Source organism: Chlorocebus sabaeus, chromosome 26 (genome assembly GCF_047675955.1).
Source record: "Chlorocebus sabaeus isolate Y175 chromosome 26, mChlSab1.0.hap1, whole genome shotgun sequence".
Classification (NCBI taxonomy): domain Eukaryota; kingdom Metazoa; phylum Chordata; class Mammalia; order Primates; family Cercopithecidae; genus Chlorocebus; species Chlorocebus sabaeus.
Window position 1 is genome coordinate 52,695,655 of NC_132929.1, and position 20,644 is coordinate 52,716,298.

Sequence of the window (20,644 nt, forward strand, 5' to 3'; positions counted from 1 at the left end):
ATACCTCTCTGCCCCTTTCTAACTAGGCTCCGGCTTGCCTAAACTAGTAGGTGACAGTCATCAAGCTGGTCACTTATCTAAGACAGTTCTCACTATAGCAATCCATTAATGTTGACTTAATTTGTATACTTCTCTTTTTGGAGAAAAAAAAGAGGAAAATGTCAATTTAAATGTTAACTGCTCATCCAAAGGATCCTGTTGTCAAAGAATTCATCCAGTGATCTATGAAAAAATTACCCACAACGTAAAACAATCTAGAGAGTAATGACAGGTGAAAAAAAAATACTCCTACCTAAAAAAGTGAGAACGATGCAAATTACAATAGCCTTAATGAGGAAAAAAGCAAACTAGACAGGTGATTCTTTGGAATAAAGAAATATCTAAATTGGAATAAAATATGAAATTACACATTTTTTCAACTAAAGTATGCTCATTGCCATCAGCCTAAATATTACGATATTTATAAATATAAAGATTTTTACAAATATAAACATTTTGCATGTCAAAATGGAGAAATAACTACTTGATAGCTGCAAGTAATTGTGACCTCATCTGAAAGGTGGGAAAAGTAACAATTATGCATGCTGGAGTATGTTCCAAGCATTGTGCTGACTGTTGTACATTCAACAGTATCACAAGTATCTAAAAATTCAATATGGTATTATCCCTATGATACGATTTAGATATTTGTCCCCTGCACATCTCATGTAGAAATGTGATCCCCAATGTTGGAGGTGGGGTCCAGTGAAAGGTGGCTGGATCACAAGGGTGGATCTCTCATGAATAGTGAGGTGCCCTCCTTACAGGAATGAATAATAATGAGTTCATATGACATCCAATTGTTTAAGAGTGTGGTATCTCACCCTGTGAGCATTTTTGTATGTCTCTTGGTTGATTGTACGTCTTCTTTTATGAAGTGTCTGTTCATGTCCTTTGCCCACCTTTCAATGGCTTTATTTGTTTTTTGCTTATTCAATTGTCTAAGTTCCTTATAGATTCTGGATATTAAACCTTTGGATGCATAGTTTCTGAAATATTTTCTCCCATTCTGTAGGTTATCTGTTCACTCTGTTGACAGTTTCTTTTGCTGTGCAGAAGTTCTTTAATTAGGTCTCGCTTGTCAGTTTTTGTGTTTATTGCAATTGCTTTTGAGGACTTAGTCATAAATTCATTGCCAAGGCCACTGTCCAGAATGGTATTCCCTAGGCTTTCCTCTAGGAATTTTATAGTTTAGAGGTCTTACCTTTAAATCTTTCATTCATCTTGAGTTAACTTTTGTATACGATGAAATGTAGGCGTCTAATTTATTTATTCTGCATATGGCTAGCCAGTTATTTCAGCACCATTTATTAAATAAGGAGTCCTTTCTTCATTGCTTATTTTTGTCAACTTTACCAAAGATCAGATGGCTATAGATGTGCTGCATTATTTCTGGGTTCTCTATTCTGTTCCACTGGTCTTAAGTGCCTGGTTTTGTACCAGTACCATGTGCTGTCTTGGTTACTGTAGATTTATAGTATAGTTTGAAATTGGGTAATGTAATGCCTCCTATTTTGCTCTTTTTGCTTAGGATTGCTTTGGCTCTTCAGGTCTTTTATGGCTCCATATGCATTTTAGAATAGCTTTTCATAATTTTGTAAAAAATGATATTGATAAACAAAGACCATATGATCATCTCAATAGATGCAGAAGCAGCTTTCAATAAAATCCAACATCCCTTCATGATTTAAAAAAAAAAAAAAAAAAAAAAACCCTCAACAGACTAAGAATTGAAGGAACATACCTCAAAATAATAAAAGTCATCTATGGCAACCCCATAGCCAATCCCATAGTGGATGAGCAAAAGCTGGAAGCATTTCCCTGAAGAACAGGAACATGACAAGGATGTCCACTCTCACCACTCCTACATATTGCAAGTCCTAGCCAGAGTAATCAGCAAGAGAAATAAAAGGCATTCAAACAGGAAAATAAGTTAAATTATCTCTCTTCACTGACAATGATTCTATACCTAGAAAACTCTAAAGACTCTGCCAAAAGGCTCCTAGAACTGATAAGACGACTTCAGTGAAGTTTCAGGATACAAAATCAATGTACAAAAATCAGTAGCATTTCTATACAACAATAACATTGAAGGTGAGAGCCGAATCAAGAATACAATCCCATTTACAATGGCCACACATACATAAAAATAAGATACCTAAGAATACATTTAAACCAAGGAAGTGAAAGATCTCTAGAAGGAGGACTATAAAAGATTACTGAAATAAATCATATATGATACAAATAAATGAAAAAACATTCCATATGGGCTCATGGATTGGAAGAATCAATATCATTAAATGGCTGCCCAAAGTAACTTGTAGATTCAATACTATTCCTATCAAGTTACCTTTCATTTTTTCTTCACCTTCTGGGACACTGCAAATTTTAGTATTTTGTGACCTTATGATGTTGCATATGTCACATACGCTGTTTTTCAGTTGTAAACAGCATCAGTGGTATCTGTGATTTCCTCAGTGACTTATGGCAGGGTTGTTAGTGAAGGTTCTGGTGAAGTTTTGCTGGGGATAGGGACACCTCAAGCCCCAGCAGTGGCAGCAGGGGGCCAAATGTACTTGTTCTTAGGCTCCACAATGACACACACTGATACCAGTGTTAGCAGGTCCAGGTGAGCAGGTCCAGGCAGCTTGCTCTGGTGACAGGGGTGGCAACAATGGGCTAGTGAAGAAGGTGGGTTCTGGGGCCATGGTATGGGCAATGGCAGTAGCATTGGCATGAATAACCTCTGGATCCCAAGTAATTCACACTCATGTTGTTGGTGGTAGCCTTCATGGGCTGGCAGTCTAGTCCCCAGGCTTGCAGGTGGATGAATCCCCACCTGCAATGACAGGTTGGGTGGGCTTTCCCTTAATTCCCCAGAATGAATACTCAGGTACCAATAACAGCGAACTGGGCTGGGCAGTCCCCAGGCCTCTGAGTAACATGCTTGGTTACTGGGGGTGTGGAGATGAGCTGGGTGGATCTGTTGTCAGACACTCTGGTGGTATGTGTAGGTGCTAGCTTTGGTAGGCCGGCATGGGGTAATACTCAGGACTAACGCAGAATGCTTGGGTGAGCATGGCAGTGGCTGCACTGCAGCCCCACTACTAGGGAGAGTGAGGTTGCTCTCAGTAGCAGCACCCATATGCAGGCAGCTGGGAAGCATGCACATTGCTTGTGCATTGGCCCCAGGTTCAGCGGCCCACAGCGGTGGCTGCTGCTGGCAGGGAAGTTCATTCTCGGACGTATGAAGATGTTACAGTGGCCTCACCGCTAGGGGCAGTAGGGTCTTTGCCAATGGCTCTTACTTCATCCCTGGAGGCAGAGGCCAACTGTGGTGCTGGCAGGGGGTGGGGAATGTCAGCAGGGTTTGAGTTATGGAAATGCAGAAGCTGTTGGATCCCTGGGCAGAATGTAGCTCTGGTAGGAGCCGGACTGTGATTGTGGCACCTTTCTGTAGCTGCTCAGGGCTCAGGGGTATGTGAGGCCCAAGCATGGACAACCTCTCTGGAACAATACCTTTATGTGGTCTCCAAGTAGGTTCTTATGTTAGTTGCAGGGGCTTTCCCATGGCTGGATGCAGGAGTCCGCGGTGGGAATATAGACTGTTGCGGATCACGCACTTCCTTTCCCCATACTGGGGAGCCTCTCCAGGCTCCCAGCTGATCCCAGAAGAACAGGCTACCTCACTTTCTTCTCCTATCTTGCTTTAGGTCAGAGGTGTCCAATCTTTTGGCTTCCCTGGCCACAGTGGAAGAACTGCTTTGGGCCACACATAGAATACACTGACAGTAACGATAGCTGATGAGCTTTAAAAAAAAATCACAAAAAAAGTCTCATAATGCTTTAAGAAAGTTTGCGAATTTGTGTTTGACCACACTCAAAGCCATCCTGGGCCACATGCGGCCTGCAGGATGTGCATTGCACAAGCTTGCTTTAGGTGTCTCCTGTCACTTCACAGTTGAATGCCAGTATTCTCGGATGATCTGTTCAAAGTGTGATTATCTACTCACTATTTTGGTTCTTTGTCGTGGAGGAGGCACACACTAGATGCCTCTAGTCAACCATCCGGAAGCACCTCCCATTTGATTCACTTTTAGCATTCAATTAAATATTTATTTCCAGAGTTTTGACTCTTCATAAACTATAGTATGGGGGGGATACAAAGAGGTATATACATAATGAGAATATTCAAGAAACTTAGTCTGCAGAAGGAGGAAGATGACATAACAGCATAGAAAGATACTTAATTCCAGCCACGTTCGGTGGCTTACGACTGTAATCCTAGCACTTTGAGAGGCTGAGGCGGGTGGATCACTTGAGGTCAGGAGTTCGAGACCAGCCTGGCCAACGTGGCAAAGCCCTGTCTCTACTAAAAATACAAAAATTAGCTGGGTGTGTGGCGCGCGCCTGTAATCCCAGCTATTAGGTGGCTGAAACATGAGAATCATTTGAACCTGGGAGGCGGAGGTTGCAATGAGCCAAGAATTACGGCACTGCACTCCAGCCTGGATAACAGAGAGAGACTCTGTCTCAAACAAAACAAACAAACAAACAAACAAAAACATAACTTCATGGGGTAGAGTAAGTGACAGGTAAGTAATGTGATATGCTCATTTCCAGCTAAGTTTCCTGAAGGAAATGGAATGTGTACTCTCTTGAAAGTCAGAGGGTCTCTGAATACAAAAGAAATGGCATTACTACCAGAGAAAACTGAGTAAACAATGCTGAACATAAGGAAAGATACAAGTTATGCTTAGGACATTGTGGAGACCCATTTGGTCAGAGCAAAAGATTAAAATGTGAGAATAGCAAGAGATAAGGTTGAAAGAATCCTTTCAGATATACTGCCACAATTACAATCTGATTATTTGTTTTTTAGATGATTGTCTACTTTGGTAAGATTTAAAATTTTATTGGTGTAGTGTTGTACACTGCATTTCCTCATTATTAATCTCAATATCATCTTGGTTATACTCCTTCTCAGTCATAATGTGGGATATATGTACGCTCCATTTTATTTTTTATTAGTTTTTTTGCAGGCTATTTTACAAATCTTAAGAAATTAAATCTCTATTTTTTTATCTTTATAAAAAATAGTATATTGTAAGTGTCACATGTGTATCTGTTAAATAAAACTAAGTAAATCCATCTATCTTGTTTTCCATGGGGGTGATAACAATATCGTTCTAGCTCCTTGAGTTATTTACATCATTTCTGCATCAACTGACAACAAAATCATTTAACGCAAAAATTTCATTCTGAGCAAAGCTTTGGTAACATCCTGTAAGTTTCATACTGTCATAAATTTCAAATAATCTATAGTTTTCACTTTGATTTACTCCTAACAATTCATATTGAAAATGTTTTCTTTTTGTCACCCTTGCTTCCAAAAAAATGTTTTATTCTATGATTTGAAAAAAATTTGGTCAGTTTCATGGAGATATGATTTCCATACAATAAAAATTTTTAAATTTGTGTATAATTTAATGAGTTTTCACTATTATGTACCCCAGTATAACCAAAATCACAATCATGATATGAAAGATTTCCACTACACCACAAAGTTCTCTTTTGTCTCTTTCTAGTCAATCTCTTCCCCTACTTCTTGCTCCTAGAAATCAGCCATCTGTTTTCTACCAGTAAGGCTTTCTAGAATATACAATTATTACAACCATACATCATATTGTCTCTAAATTAATTCATTTAGCATAAAACTCTTGCCATTCATTTAAACTGTTGAATGTATCACTAGTTCATTTCTTTTAATTGCTTAATAATGTTCAACTGTTCGAACAGGCAACATACAGAATGGGAGAAAATTTTTGCAATCTACTCATCTGACAAAGGGCTAATATCCAGAATCTACAAAGAACTCAAATAAACTTACAAGAAAAAAAACAACTCCATCAAAAAGTGGGCAAAGGATATGAACAGATACTTCTTAAAAGAAGACATTTATGCAGCCAACAGACCCATGAAAACATGCTCATCATCACTGGCCATCAGAGAAATGCAAATCAAAACCACAATGAGATACCATCTCACACCAGTTAGAATGGTGATCATTAAAATGTCAGGAAACAACAGGTGCTGGAGAGGATGCGGAGAAACAGGAACACTTTTACACTGTTGGTGGGACTGTAAACTAGTTCAACCACTGTGGAAGACAGTGTGGCAATTCCTCAAGAATCTAGAACTAGAAATACCATTTGACCCAGCCATCCCATTACTGGGTATATACCCAAAGGATTATAAATTATGCTGCTATAAAGACACATGCACACATATGTTTATTGTGGCACTATTCACAATAGCAAAGACTTGGAACCAATCCAAATGTCCATCGATGATAGATGGATTAAGAAACTTTGGCACATATACACCATGGAATACTATGCAGCCATTAAAAAAAGATGAGTTCATGTCCTTTGTAAGGACATGGATTCAGCTGGAAACCATCATTCTCAGCAAACTATTGCAAGGACAAAAAAAAACAAACACTGCATGTTCTCACTCATAGATGGAAATTGAACAATGAGACTACTTGGACACAAGAAGGGGAACATCACACACCAGGGCCTGTCGTGGGGTGGGGGGAGGGGGGAGGGTTAGCATTAGGAGATATACCTAATATAAATGACGAGTTAATGGGTGCAGCACACCAACATGGCACATGTATACATATGTAACAAACCTGCACATTATGCACATGTACCCTAGAACTTAAAGTATAATAAAAAAAGATGATAATTTCCCTCACTATTTATCCAGTGAAACAAGTAAACAAAGAGACAATATAGCACACAAAAAAATAATGTTCCACTGTTCAGACACCTGAAAATTTGTTTATCCACTCACAAGTTAGACATTTCACTTTTTTCCAGATTAGGATTACTATGAATAAAGCTACTATGATTGCAGACAAGTCCTTGGGTGAAAAATGTTTTCATTTGTCACAGATAAATTACCTAGGAGTGGGTCATGTAATAAGCATGTACTTAACTTTAAATGACCAAAGTATTTTCTGAACTTTAAATGAGCAAAGTATTTTCTGAAGTAATCATTCCAATTTGCATTTCTAACAGTAAAGTATGAAAGTTACAGTTGCTTTAGTCCTGCCCAATACTTGGTTTGGCCAATCTTTTTAATTTTAGAAATTCCTGTGGGTGTATAGTGGTATCTCACTGTGGTTTAATTTGCAATTTCCTAATAATGATTTAAACAACCTACTATGTGGGTATTTGCTGTTCGTACATCTTCTCTACCTAAGTGTATTCCAATTTTTTGCTGTGTTAAAATCATTGTTTATTTTCAGAGGTGGTGGTGAGGTGGGGCTTTGATCTTTTGTAATAAATTTCTAGCTTTATTGATTTATGCACAATGAATATATAATTTCCATTTCAGAATTAGAGGAATTAGAATTCTTGGTCTTTTGTGTTTTGTTGTTTGTTCATGTTTTATAAATGTTCCATGGAAATGTATTTTTTAAAATATGTATGGTCTACTGGCAGACATCAAAGCTTGGCAATAAACACCTGGACATATTTCTGCACTCTCAATTCTAATGGACTAGAATATAATAGAATATAGATTAATAATTTATATGTCTATCCTTATGTTAAGGTAACAGTTAATTACTATAGGTTTGTAATAAGTTTTGAAATTGAGTAATTCAGTCCTCTTTGTTCTTCTTTTTCAAGATTGTTTTGGCTACTAGGAGGTCTCTTGTAATTCTATGTAATTTTTTCTTTTAATTTTAAGCTCTGGGGTACATGTGCAGGATGTGCAGGTTTGTTACACTGGTAAATGTGTGCCACGGTGGTTTGATGCACCTATCAATCCATCACCTAGGTATTAAACCCAGCACGCATTAGCTATTTTTCCTAATGCTCTCCCACCCCAAACCATACCCTCTGACAGGCCTCAGTGTGTGTTGTTCCCCTCCCTGTGTCCATGTGTTCTCATTGTTCAGCTCCCACTTATAACTGAGAGCATGTGGTATTTGGTTTTCTGTTCCTGTGTTAGTTTGCTGAGGATAATGGCTTCCAGGTCCATCCATGTCCCAGGAAAGAACATGATCTCATTCCTTTTTATGGCTGCATAGTATTCATTCCATGGTGTATATGTCCCACATTTTCTTTATCCAGTTTATCACTGATGGGTATTTGGTTTGATTCCATGTCTTTTTTATTGTGAATAGTGCTGTAATGAACATATGCATGCATGTACCTTTGTAACAGAATGATTTTTATTCCTTTGGGTATATACCCAGTAATGAGATTGCTGGGTAAAATGGTATTTCTGGTGCTAGATCTTTAAGAAATCACCACAGTCTTCCACAATGGTTGAACTAATTTGCATTTCCACCTACAATGTAAAAGCATTCCTATTTCTCTACAACCTCACTAGCCTCTGTTGCTTCTTGACTTTTTAATAATCGCCATTCTGACATGAATCTCATTGTGGTTTTGATTTGCATTTCTCTAATGATCAATGACGTTGAACTTTTCTTCATAGGTTTGTTGGCCGTATGAATGTCTTCTTTTGAGAAGTGTCTGCTTATGTCCTTGGCCCACTTTTTAATGGGGTTGTTTTTATTTCCTGTAGATTCTAGATATTAGGCCTTTATCAGACGCATAGATTGCAAAAATGTTCTCCTATTCTGTAGGTTGCCTCTTTGCTCTGATAGTTTATTTTGCTGTGCAGAGGCTCTTTAGTTTAATTAGATCTCATTTGTCAATTTTTTCTTCTGTTGCACTTGCTTTTTCCAATCTCGTCACGTTTTGCCCATGCCTATGTCCCGAATGGTACCACCCTGGTTGTCTTCCAGAGTTTTTACAGTTTTGGGTTTTACATTTAAGTCTTTAATTTTTGTATATGGTATAAGGAAAAGGTCCAGTTTCAATCTTCTGCATATGGCTAGCCAATTATTCCATCACTATTCATTGAATAGGGAATCCTTTTCCCATTGCTTTTGTCATGTTTGTCAAAGATCAGATAGTTGTAGGTGTGTGGCCTTATTTCTGGGCTCTCTATTCTGTTCCATTGGTCAAGGTGTCTGTTTATGTACCAGTACCACACTGTTTTCGTTACTGTAGCCCTGTAATATAGTTTGACATTGGGTAGTGTGATGTCTTCAGCTTTGTTCTTTTAGCTTACGATTGTCTTGGCTATATAAGCTTTTTGGATCCATATGAATTTTAAAATAGTTTATTCTAATTCTGTGACAAATGTCAATGATATTTTAATGGGACTAGCATTGAAATTACAAATTACTTTGAGTACTATGGCCATTTGAACAATACTGATTCTTCCTATTTGTGAGCATTGAATGTTTTTCCATTTGTTTGTGTCTGCTCTGATTTCCTTGAGCAGTGGTCTGTAGTTATCCTTGAAGAGGTCCTTCACTTCCCTTGTTAGCTGTATTCCTAGGTATTTTATTCTTTTTGGAGAAATTGAGAGTTGCAGTTCATCCATGATTTGGCTCTCTGCTTGCCTAATGTTGGTGTATAGGAATGCTTGTGACTTTTGCATATTGATTTTGTATCCTGAGACTTTGCTGACATGGCTTATCAGCTTAAGAAGCTTTTGGGCTGAGACAATGGGGTTTTCTAGATATAGGATCATGTCATCTGCAAACTAAGACACTCTGACTTCCTCTCTTCCTATTTGAATACACTTTATTTCTTTCTCTTGCCTGACGGCTCTGGCCGGAACTTCTAAAACTATGTGGAATAGGAGTGGTGAAAGAAGGCGTCCTTGTCTTAGGCCAATTTTCAAGTGGAATGCTTCCAGCTTCTGCCCATTCAGTATGATATTGGCTGTGGGTATGTCATAAATGGTTCTTATTATTATGAAGTATGTTCCTTCAATACTTAGTTTATTGAGAGTTTTTGACATGAAGGAATGTTGAATTTTATCAAAGGCCTTTTCTGCATCTATTGAGATAATCATGTGGTTTTTGTCTTTAGATCTGTTTATGTGATGAATTATGTTTATTGATTTGCATATGTTGAAGCAGTCTTGCATCCCAGGGATGAAGTCAACTTGATCATGGTGGATAAGCTTTTTCACGTGCTGCTGTACTCAGTTTGCCAGTATTTATTGAGAATAATCATTGCATTGGTGTTCATCAGCAATATTGACTGAAGTTTTCTTTTTTTGTTGTATCTGTGCCAGGTTTTGGTATAAAGATGGTGCTGGCCTCATAGAATGAGTTAGGGAGGAGTCCCTCCCTTTCAATTTTTTGGAATAGTTTCAATAGGAATAGTACCAGTTCTTCTTTGTACTTCTAGTAGAATTCAGCTATAAATCCATCTGGTCTTGGGTTTTTTTGTTTGTTTGGTTGGTTGGTAGGCTATTTATCACCTGCCTCAATTTCAGAACTTGTTATTGGTCTATTTAGGGACTCAACTTCTTCCTGGTTCAGCCTTCAGAGGGCGTTTGTGTCCAGGAATTTATCCATTACTTCTAGATTTTGTAGTTTATTTGCATAGAGGTATTTATAGTATTCTCTGATGGTGGGGTCTATACAGTATATAGTACCGTGGAAACACAGTATTCTCTATTTCTGTGGGGTCATTGGTGATATCCCATTTATCATTTTTTATTGTGTCTATTTGATTCTTCTCTATTTTTTTCTTTATTCATCTAGCTATCTATCTACCTACTTCATCGGTTTTTCCAAAAAAACAGCCCCTGATTCACTGATTTTTTTGAAGGATTTTTTGCATCTTTGTCTCCTTCAGTTCTGCTCTGAGCTTAGTCATTTCTTTTCTTCTCCTAGCTTTGGGGTTTGTTTGCTCTTGGTTCTCTAGTTCTTTTCGTTGTGATGTTAGGGTGTTGATTTGAGATCTTTCTAGCTTTTTGATGTATTTAGCATTATAAATTTCCCTCTTAACACTGGTTTAGCTGTGTCCCAGAGATTCTGGCACGTTGTCTCTTTGTTCTCATTGGTTTCAAAGAATTTCTTAATTTCTGCCTTAATTTCATTATTTACCCAGCAGTCATTCAGGAGCAGGTTGTTCAATTTCCATGTAGTCATGTGGTTTTCAGTCAGTTTCTTAATCTTGAGTTCTAATTTGATTGCGCTGTGGTCTGAGAGACTGTTATTATTTCAGTTCTTTTGCATTTGCTGAAGAGTGATTTACTTCCAATTATGTGATCAATTTTACAGTAAGTGCAATGAGGCACCAAGAAGAATGTATATTCTGTTGTTTTGGGGTAGAGAATTCTGTAGATATCTATCAGGTCCAATTGATCGAGAGCTGAGTTCAACTCCTGAACATTTTTGTTAATTTTCTGTCTTGATGATCTAATATTGACAGTGGAGTGCCAAAGTCGCCCACTACTACTGTGTGGGACTCTAAGTCTCTTTGTAGGTCTCTAAGAACTTGTTTTATGAATTTGGGTACTCCTATACTGGGTGCATAGACATTTAGGACAGTTAGCTCTTCTCGTTGAATTGACTCATTTATCATTACATAATGCCCTTGTCTTTTTTGATTTTTGTTGGTTTAAAGTCTATTTTGTCAGAAACTAAGATTGCAACCCCTGCTTTTTAGTTTTCCATTTGCTTGGTAAATTTTCCTCTATTCTTTTATTTTCAGTCTATGTGTGTCTTTGCATGTGAGATGGAGCTCTTGAATGCAGCACACTGATGGATCTTGACTCTTTATGAAGCTTGCCCTTCTGCGTCTTTTAATTTGGGCATTTAGCCCATTTACATTTAAGGTCAATATTGTTACATGTGGATTTTATCCCGTCATCATGACGCTTGCTGGCTATTTTGCAGACTTCTTTATGTAGTTGCTTCATGTCACTGATCTGTGTACATCAGCATGTTTTTGTAGTGGCTGGTAACGTTTTTTCCTTTCGAAATTTAGTGCTTCCTTCAGGAGCTCCTGCAAGGCAGGCCTGGTGGTGACAAATTCCCTCAGCATTCACTTGTCTGAAAAAGATTTTACTTCTTCTTCACTAATGAAGTTTAGTTTGGCCAGATATGAAATTTTAGGTTGGATGTTCTTTAAGAATGATGAACACTGACCCCCAGTCTCTTCTGGTTTGTAGAATTTCTGCTGAGATGTCTGCTTTTAGTCTCATGGGCTTCCCTTTATAGGTGACTTGGCCTTTCTCTCTGGCTGCCCTTAACATATTTTCCTTTACTTTGACCTTGAAGGAGAATGTGATAGATTATGCATCTTGAGGTTGATCTTCTTGTGAAGCATCTTACTGGGGTTCTCTGGTTTTCATGAATTTGAATGTTGGCCTGTCTTGCTAGGTTGGAGTTCTCCAGGATGATATCCTAAAGTGTGTTTTCCAACTTGTTTCCATTCTCCCCAACTCTTTTAGTTATCCCTATCAGTCACAGGTTTGGCCTTTTAACATAATCCCAGAGTTCTCAGAGGTTTTGTTCATTTCTTTTTTTTCTTTATTCTCTAATCTTGTCTGCCTGCCTTATTTCAGGAAGACAGTCTTCAAGTTCTGATATCCTTTCTTCCCCTTGATCTATTTGGTGACTGATACTTGTGTTTGCATTGTGACATTCTCATGTTGTGTTTTTCAGCTCCATCAGGTCATTTACGTTCCTCTCTAAACTGGTTATTCTGGGTAACAGCCCCTGTAATGTTTTTTTGTTTGTTTGTTTGTTTGTTTTTTGAGACAGAGTCTCACTCTGTCACCCAGGCTGGAGTGCAGTGGTACAATCTCAGCTCACTGCAACCTCCACCTCCTGGGTTCAAGCAATTCTCCCGCCTCAGCCTCCCGAGTAGCTGGGACTACAGGTGCCTGCCACCACACCTGGCTAATTTTTGTATTTTTAGTAGAGATGGGGTTTCAGTGTTAGCCAGATGGTCTCAATTTTCTGACCTTGTGATTCACCCACCTCGGTCTCCCAAAGTGCTGGGATTACAGGCATGAACCACTATACCCGGCCAGCTCCTGTAATGTTTTACCGTGATTCTTAGCTTCTTTGCAATGAGTTAGAACATACTACTTTAGCTCAGCAAAGTTCATTATTACCAATCTTCTGAAGCCTACTTCTGTCAATTCATCTGTCTCAGTTTCAGCCCAGTTCTGTGCCCTTGCTGGAGATGTGTTGTGATCATTTGGAAGAGAAGAGGCACTCTGGCTTTTTGAGTTTTCAGCATTTTTGCATTGATTCTTTCTCATTTTCATGGCTTTATCTACCTGTGATCTTTGAGGCTGCTGACTTTTTTTTTTTTTTTTTTTTTTTGAGATGGAATCTTGCTCTGTCACCCAGGCTGGAGTGCAGTGGTGCAATCTCAGCTCACTGCAACCTCTGCCTCCCAGGTTCCAGCGATTCTCCTGTCTCAGCCTCCTGGGTAGCTGGGATTGCAGGGACGTGCCACCACACCCAGCTCAATTTTGTGTTTTTAATAGACACAGGGTTTTACCACATTGGCCAGGCTGGTCTTGAACTCCTGACCTCAGGTGATCCGCCTGCCTTGGCCTCCCAAAGTGCTGGCTGGGATTACAGCTATAAGCCAACCTGCCCGGCCTGCTGCTGACCTTTAAATGGAGTTTTTGTGGGGTCTTTTTCATTGATGTTGTTGTTGCTCTTGCTTTCTATTTTTCTTTTCATAGTCAGGTCCCCCTTCTGTAGGGCTGCTGCCGTTTGCTGGGGATCTACTCCAGACCCTATTTCCCTGGGTCCCTCCTGCTCCTGGATATATCACCAGTGGATGCTGCAGAACAACAAAGATGGCAGCCTGCTCCTTCCTCTGGGAGCTCTGACCCAGAGGGGCACCAACCTGACGCCAGCTGGAACACTCCTGTTATGAGGTGTCTGGTGAACCCTATTGGGACGTCTCACTCAGAAGAAACGGGATCAGGGACCTGCTTAAATAAGCAGTCTGGCTGCCCCTTGGCAGAGTAGGTGTGCTATGCTAAGGGGAATCCCCCTCATCTGGGCTGCCCTGACTCTCCAGAGCCAGCAGGCAGAAAAGATTAAGACTGCTGATCCACCATACCACAGGTGCCCCTCCTCCTAGGGACTCCTCTCAGGATATCAGAGTTCTGTCCATAAATTCCTGGCTGGGGATGCTAAAATTCCCACAGGGAGGCCTTGCCTGGTGATGGGGAGTGAATTGGGGTCCTGCTTAAAGAAGCAGTCTGGTCACAAACTGTCCCAGCCGCTGTGCTGCACTGTGGGGAATTGCTCCCTGTCCAAAATGCCCAGTCTTACTGGCACCAGCAGCAGGGGAAAACGGCTGACTGGAGCCTCAGTGATGGTGGTCGCCCCTCTCCGCCGAGAACTTGGTCTTTAGGGCAGTCTCCAGCCTGCTGCACTGGTGGGTATTCCAAGCCAGTGGTTTTAGCTCATAGGGAGTGGAGGCCCACTGAGGGAGGCCACTTGGCTCCCTGGCTTCAGCCCCCATCCACTGGGAGTAGAAGGATCTCCTGCCTCACTTGAGTTCCCAGAGCCAGAGTATGCAAAAACTCCTGTGTCTCAGTGCCTGCTTGAGCAGCCGCCCACCCGAGCAGCTGCCATGAGTCTGCACAGCTCTGTGCTTGGGACCCAAGGCCATGGTGGCGTGGGCTCATGAGGGGACCTCCTTATCCACAGGTTACTAGGATCGGTGGGAAAAGCATGGTTTTCAGGGAGGGGTAGCATAGTCCCTCACCGCTTCCCTTGGCCGGGGGAGGGAGCTCCCTTTGCCCTATGCAGCTCCCAGGTGGGCCCTCACTCCACCCTGCTTTTCCCCACTCTCTGTGGGTCAGGCCAACTACCTAGTCAGTCCCAACAAGAGAACCTTGGTACTTCAATTGAAGATGCCGAATTCTTGCCATTTTCATCCTTCTTGGTGGGAGCTGCAGAGTGGAGCTATTTCTATTCAGCTATCTTGGCTGCCCCCTTCTATATACATTTTAGCATTAGCTTCTTCATTTCTACAAAAGAGGCTATTGGAATTTTGACAGAGATTACACTGAAGCTGTATACCAATTTTGGGAGTATTACCATCTTAAGAATATTAAGTCTTCTAAAGCATGAAACACAGAATGTCCTTCAATTTTTCAGGTCTTCTTTAAATTCTCTTAACAATGTTTGTAGTTGCCAATGTACAAGTCTTACACCACACTGGTTAAATTTCTTATTAATTACTTTATTCTTTTAGATGCCATTGCCAAATGTAATTGTTTTCTTAATTTCATTTTTGGATTGCTCATTGTTTGTATATAGAAATATGACCTATTTTTGTATGTTGATCTTGTTTCTTGAAACTTTGTCAAATTTGTTTATTAGCACAGTAAAATTGGGTGTGGATACTTTTGTGTGTGTGTGTGTATTATTAGGATACTGTAAGTACAGTAAGTCCTCAATGTAGTAGATAGGTTCTTGAAACTGCAATTTTAACAATGTATAGCAAAACTAATTTTAACATAGGCTAATTAATATTAACAAGAATAAGGTTGCTATGGCAGGTTTCTGGTCACAAAAACATCACCAAACTTCTAAATAAAGACTGAAACACTTCTAATATTAAACACTGAAATAAATCTGAGCTCTATATTCATTTAAGAAAAATTAATGAAGACAAGATAATTATTTACCCAATTATTCCAGTTCAGGGTCTCTGGAGCCTATCAAAGTCTATAGGCCAGAACCTATCCCAGCAGCTCAGGGTACAGGCCATAACCAATCTTAGACAGGACATCATTTCATCATGGGGTGCACTCAAATACATATCTACATTCACTCATACTCGTACAATTTAGACGTGCCAATTAACCTAATGTGCACATCTTTCAGATGTGGGAGGAAACCAGAGTACATGGGAAAAACCCATGCAGACACAGAGAATGTGGAAATTCCACATAGACAGTGGCCCTGGCCAGGAATTGATTTTTTTTTTCATCATTAATGTTACAATGAAACAACATTATTTGAGGACCTGCTGTTTAAGATGTCATCTTAAAACAGAAATAGCTTCATATCTTCCTTGCCAATTTGGATACTTTTTACTAGTTTTTCTTGCCTACTTGCCAGTAGAAATTCTATTACAACAATGGCAAGAAGTGGCAAGAGTAGAGCTTCGTATCTTCTTCCTGATCTTAGAGGGAAAACTTTCATTCTTTCACCATTGAGTATGGCTGTCAGCTGTGAGATTTTCCTAATTGTCCTTTACCAGATTAAGAAAGTTGCCTTCTATTCCTAGTTTGTTGGGTGTGTTTATTACAAAAGGTGGGATTTTGTTAAATTCTTTTTCTGCATGAACTGAGTTGACCATGGTTTATGTTTCCCTTCATTCTATTAATATGATATACTATATTGGGTGACTTTTTTCTATGTCAACTACCCCAATGATGATATATAATCTTTTAAATATGCTGATGCATTCCTAAAATATTTTCTTGAGGAATATTGCATCTATATTCATAAGAGATATTGGTCTGAAGATTTTATTTCTTGTGTTGTCTATATGTGGCATTAGTAGCAGTGTTACGCTGATTTCGTAAAATGAGTTAGGGCAGGTCTACTTGTGACAAACTAATTCAGTTACTGTTTATCAGGGAATGTATCAATTTCTCCTTCTTTTGTGAAGGACAGCTTTGCCAGACATAAAATTCTTGGTTAACAGGGCTGAAAAAAATTCTTTCAGTACACTGAATGTGTCATCTCATTGCCAAGTGGCCTCCATCGCTTCCGGTGAGAAATCAGCGATTAACCATACTAAGGATCCCTTCCTTATATGCTAAGTTTTTCTTCTCTTTTGCTTTCACAAAGCCCTTATTTCCCAGAGATCTCTATTTCTGGCCTTTCTCTCTAATCTTTTTGGTTAGTCTACTGTTTACCCCAACTGTTCTCCCTTTCCCTGGGAAATAGTGACTAAGTACATTTATCTTTAAATTAAAAAAAAAAAAAAAAAAAAATCCCCCAGGTGGCCTCCTCAGCCCTAAGAGAATTCTGAGTTAGGTAAAAATAAAAACAAATCATCTGACCCAGTGCTTCAGGTAGCCATCAGACAGGGCAAAACAGACAATTACAATTCTTTGAGAATATGGTCTGTTATGTTGCCTCCAAAAGTAGGTATCTGTACCAGGAATACAGACTGTTGTCTTCAAGGCTGCTGTTGAGGTGGAGAGTAGGAGATGAGACCAAGATAAGTTAAAATGCCACAAAACTCTCTTACTGATATTCAGTTAATTTTACTCGATTAAGCATTTCCTTGATTTCAGTGGCCTTTTGATTACTTTCCAGCATTCCAAAAAAGTTGGTTCTCACAGTTTTTGCCAATTAATTAACTACATTGTGGAGGTACGAACTTTGGTGGTTCCCTACCATACCATTTTAACTCACATAATTTAGGATTTCTGTTTTTTCAATAAGAAATCTTTATAATTACAATGAATAATGTTTAGCATTATTCCTGTCATTTTATTTAAAAAAAAAAACAACACAGTTTTGAGATAGAATTCATACACTATATAATCATCCATTTAAAATGTATAATATAATGTTTCTGAGTATATACACAAGACCATGCAGCCACTACCACCACCACATAATTTTAGAACATTTTTCTCCTCCTGAATAAAACCCTGTACCCATTTACAGTCAATCCTGACTCCATTCCTCCTGATCCCATCTCTACACACCACTAGTCTACTACCTCTATAAAATTTTTGTTTGAATATATCTTCAATTCTTGAGGATATATATCTAAGACCAGAATTACTGGATCATATGGAAATCCTATGTTTAACTTTTTGAAGAACTGCCAAACTCTTTTCCCAAGCAGATGCACCATTTTACATTTGCACTATCAAAATATAAAGGTTCCAATTTCTCCACATTCTTGTTACTGTCTTTTTAAATATACTCATCCAACCGGGAGCAGTGGCTCACACCTGTAACACTTTGGACAGCCAAGAAGGGAGGGTCACTTGAGCCCAGTAGTTTGAGACCAGCCTGGGCAACACAGTGAGACCCCACCAACTCTATACACAATTTTTTTTAAAAAATTAGCCAGGTATGGTGGTGCATGCCTGTAGTCCTAGCTTCTTGGTAGGCTGAGGCGGGAGGATTGCTTAAGCCAAGTTGTTCAAGATTACAGTGAACTATGATGGCAACACTGCATACCAGCCTGCTTAACAGAGTAAAACCCAATCTCTAATATATATATATATGTATTCCACTCATCCTAGTTGTTGTAAAGCAGAATCCTATTATGGACTTGATTTAGACTTCCCTGATGACTAATTAGAATGAGTGTCTTTTTAAGAACATACTGCCCATTTGTATGCCTTCTTTGGAGAAATGTCTATTCCCTCTTTGTAGAAATGTCAATTCCTTTGTCCATTTGTTACTGAGTTGTATTTTTATTATTGAGCTGTAAGAATTATTTATATATTCTGGATATAAATCCTTCATTACCAATATCTTTTACAAATATCTTCTCCCATTCTGTGGGTTGTCTTTTTGCTTTTTTGATGGGATCTTTTGAAGCACGTAATTTTAATTTTGATTTAATCCAATTTATGTTTTTGTTGCTTGCCATTTTGCTTTATGATTTCTGTTCAGTAGGGTCATCTTTTTCTTTAATTTCATTTATTGATCAAATCTTTTATGCTGTTTTCTTTAAGTTGCTCTCAACCAAGAGTTCACAATTTTAACAACCATAAATAACGACACTTTTATTTTTCCCTTTCTGATTCTTACATTTCCCCCTCAATCTTACCAAATTGACTACAACATCCAGTTTAGTATAAAATAGAAATGGCAGTGGCAGATATAGTCTGTCTTGTCTTAAAAGGGAATGCTATCAATAGTTCATCACTAAGTATGATATGTCCTCTAAGGTTTTGGTTGATATCTTTTACCAGATTGAGGAGGTTTCCCTCAATAATTTCACTCTGTTAAGAGGTTTTTCTGTTGAACAGATGTATTGGTTTTTCCAAATCTAATGAGAAAATTAGAATTTTTCTTCATAAATATTTTCTATTAATGTGGTGAATTATAACTGATTCATTTTCAAATAGTCAACCAATCTTATGTTCCAATAAATTCAAAATGATTTTCTTCAAGGACATAAACTATGTTGAGAATGACAAAATACTGGTCATTGCTATATTTTAAAAACAAGAACACTTATGTGTTTGGCTATTTCCTTTGAAAATATTCCTAGTGTGGTTCTAAATTCTCATACAGCATTTAATATATGCTAAGCACTTTACATGAATTAATTTATTTAATTTTCATAATAAACCTGCAAGTTAGGTAATCATTTTACAGATGAGGAAACTGAGACACTAACAGGTTAAGAAGCTTGCTCAAGGTTACACAACACAGATGGATTTAAACCTAGTGTATTTAGATTTAGAGTCTAACAGAAAATGCCTGTCTTGTTTTTAAAAATAGAAAGGAAGAGTAAATAGGAGAAAAACATGGTTCTTTTGCCAGAAAGAGACACTTTATATGCTGGAATAAAGAGACTGATCACATACTGAAATTTCACTTTTAACAGAATTGAGTCAAACCTATACCCAAACTATCTAAATATAAATTATTTTCAAATTCTTGCTTAACTAAATACTCTCTCAACATAAACAGGAACTTGGCTACCTGCTCACCCAGCAGGAACAAGAAAAGGAGGCACTGGGAGTCAAAGTAATTATCACCCAGCATAAACCAATATTTGCATTTGGTAACACCATATGGAATAAGATACAGCATGATAAAACTGGAGAGCTAGGCAAGAAAGAAGGACAAGGAAAATGGACAGCCTCTTTTGAGTTGATCATCATCACTGTCATCATCAATACTTTTAAATGACTTTGTTTAAATGAAGAACAACATGATATCACTGAATATGGACACTAAAGACACAGACAGACTTGATTTTAATTCTACCAATTAATAGCTATAAAGTTTTAGTCAGGTTAGTTCTATGAACCTCAGTTTTGTCATCCCTAAAATAAGCAGGATGATGTTAACTTCCCAGAATTATGATAAGGAATCAATTAGAAAATGGTTGAAAAATATGCTACTCAGACAAAAATCAAACAAATGTTAGCTCTCTTTCCTGCTGAAATGTTATAAAGGCCCAAATACAATCTATATGCAGATGTAAATGTACAAACATCATATACCAAGACAATTATACTTGATACCTTGATTATCCACATTTTATCTTCTAATCTATCCTAAATTTTCCTACACTTTATTTTTTGACTTTTAATAGTGATTATTTTAAAAACTTATTGATGCTGCTTGTTCCATATACTTCAAGGCAGCTACATTACACATAATATTTAGCAACTGGAAAGGATTACTCAGTAGTTTAAAACTAGTAGAAAGTTAAAAGTACAACTTTTATTTTTATTCTTTATCTTACTTTTTGAATAATCAACATATCATCAAAATATTAATATTACATTAAAATGTATCTTGATTACTTTTTTCCTCACAATTTCATCTACAGTACGCTGTAATATAAGCTTTTATCACTTCATACCTGGATTAGTAAAATAACCTGCTATTCACCATGTTCTCAACCTTCTATATTACCAGCAATGCACAGATGGCAAATTTTCCCAAATGACCAATTTCCTGATGTTATTTCTTTTATCATCTATAATA

General features: G+C 38.2%; 1 protein-coding gene across 6 annotated transcripts in view; it reads right to left on the bottom strand.

The window, feature by feature from the left end:
• The window catches only part of SCAPER (S-phase cyclin A associated protein in the ER), a 552,134-nt gene that overhangs the window by 264,441 nt on the left and 267,049 nt on the right, over window positions 1-20,644 (bottom strand). The gene's annotated exons all lie outside the window — the stretch shown is intronic.